The following is a 2,305-nucleotide window of genomic DNA, read 5'->3' on the forward strand; positions in this document are numbered from 1 at the left end:
CTATACAAATACTCATCTTTCCCCGTCATATTAATTTTATTTTATTTGAAACAAATAAAAGTCATTTGTTTTGCACAATTTTAGTATTTTATTTTAATGTCATTCTCATTAGAACATGTAACATTAGAATCATCATTTTCAAGCCTTTTGTTTCTCTTGTTTCTGGTGGAGTGTTGTCTCCCTCTAGTGGACGTCCTCGTGTATAAAGTCTCCCCCGGAAGCGCCCTCTGTCACTTCCGGTGTGCGCCTCCTGTTTGAGTGAATGGACCGAGAGCTCTGAGGTAAAACTTTAACAATCTGCTTCCATCCTTATTGTTCAAAGCTTTTTATCATTTGGGAACTTAAGTAAAGGGCTTCTAAACGCCAAAGGTTTGATTTAGTGTCGTTCATTATGCAGGATGTTTGGTGAGAAGAGCGTTAAAGTGAAAACGTGTGGCGTGTTCTGATCTCAAAACCATCCGGACAACAAACCGTTTACTTTAATGAAGGATTAAAATCTCACACTTAGAACAATGTCAGAATGTGACTGTACCAGAACATTTATCATGGAATAGTCCTGTTATAGATCTGGTTTAATCCTAGATTAGGCCTCGTTTAGACCTGGTCTAGACCTATACCTGGAATAGACCTGGTTTAGTCCTAGAGCAAACCTGTTACAGACCTGGTTTAGTCCTGGTTTAGACCTGGTTTAGTGCTAGTCCTGGAATAGTCGCGTTATAGACCTGGTTTAGATCTAGAGTAGACCTGGTTTAGATCTAGAGTAGACCTGGTTTAGATCTAGAATAGACCTGGTTTAGATCTAGAATAGACCTGGTTTAGATCTAGAATAGACCTGGTTTAGATCTAGAATAGACCTGGTTTAGATCTAGAATAGACCTGGTTTAGACCTGGCATAGACCCAGTCCTGGAGTAGTCGTGTTTACAGACCTGTTTTAGTCCCAGATTAACCCTGGAATAGTTCTGGTTGAACTTTGCAGGGTTTGAGATCCTTGGGTCTGTTGACTCTTGTGAGTTTTAAATCATTATATAATAAGTGCAGTCATTACTATGCAAATGAATATAACACAGAGTCATTCTTTCATATCCACTGGCCTTCGCTAGCAGTGTTTCCTCAGCTTTATGCACTGTCACTGTAGATGTGTAATTAATGGAAACTGTAGATCTTTGCACAGCAGCATAAATTGTGCGTGAGTTTTTTGTAATAATCAGTGTAGTTTTAGTGTAGCTGTGGGGTCATGTCCAAATCTCTGATCCATTTCTCTCTTTAAGCGTATTAGTTCAAAAAGGCAGTCCCTGTGTGTGTGGAGGTTCAGTCTGTGTGTGTCTGATCCTCTAGGGGGCGCTGCCAGACAAACGGAGGCAGTTTGAGGCTGTGTGGCGCTCCTCCGCTCCACGGTTATAGGTTCTCCTCCAACAAATAACTTTATTTAGAAAGTCTGGTTTGTCTGTGTAAATATGAAGAAAGTATATTTCCTAAAACTGTTGATGAGATCTGCAGCAAGCCTTTAAAAAGTTGGACAGTCTTTTCTCGGTTCTGCTGTCTCAAAAGTGTTTTTATTTCACTCTACCATGGAGTTAATCATTTACATTTCTCTTTTGCAGAGGTTGCGGTTTGACCTGAAGTGTGGACGTCCAACTAGAGTCTGCGAGTCAGGAACTACTGGAAACCACTTAGTTCATGATGCGACATTATTCAAATAAAGAGTTTTGAAACATTGAATTTCTCTTGTGCATTTTTATAAACTGATTCCTAAACCTGTATTATCATTATTGTGCTATCATTGGGTTATCAAAAAAATTCTAGAGCAGTTGCAGAAAGTAGGTCTATTGCTGTTAATACACTGCACATTTTTGTGTTTGTGTATTATCCAGGACTCTCCAGATTTGTTCCTCTGGTGAGATCCTTTATAAAGCAAAAATACCAGAGCACATTTTGGTGGTTGTATGAAATTGAGTAAATAACTGGTAATGGGCATTTAATCAGATGTTTGCTATTCAGCGCAATATGTAAAATTCATTATAGACCTGTTTTAGTCCTGGGTTAGACCTGGTTTAGCCCTATACCTGGAATGGTCCTGTTATAGGCCTGGTTGAGTCCTAGATAGATTAGGCCTGAAATAATCCTCTTATATTGTAGATCTGGTTTAGACCTGGTGGGTTTTGGTGTGAACAGTTAGATAGTCATGGGTCTATATTGTAAACGTGATACACACCACAGTGAATGATTCTGACTAAAGAAAATGGGACTACAGCAGGTGTCTCCAACCTTTTTCCCCAGAGAGTTACTCATTTTAGCAGTTGCTAG

General features: G+C 39.3%; 1 long non-coding RNA gene across 1 annotated transcript; it reads left to right on the plus strand.

Annotated features, from left to right (window-relative positions):
• The first annotated feature begins 243 nt into the window (after positions 1-243).
• On the plus strand, positions 244-1,720 carry LOC129410009 (uncharacterized). Its single transcript, XR_008632682.1, has 2 exons — positions 244-281; positions 1,603-1,720. It is a non-coding gene; the product is annotated as an uncharacterized LOC129410009 (long non-coding RNA).
• Positions 1,721-2,305: the final 585 nt, after the last annotated feature.

This window comes from Boleophthalmus pectinirostris, unplaced genomic scaffold, assembly GCF_026225935.1.
Source record: "Boleophthalmus pectinirostris isolate CB_2022bp ecotype Guang Dong unplaced genomic scaffold, ASM2622593v1 HiC_scaffold_21, whole genome shotgun sequence".
NCBI classification, from domain to species: Eukaryota; Metazoa; Chordata; class Actinopteri; order Gobiiformes; family Gobiidae; genus Boleophthalmus; species Boleophthalmus pectinirostris.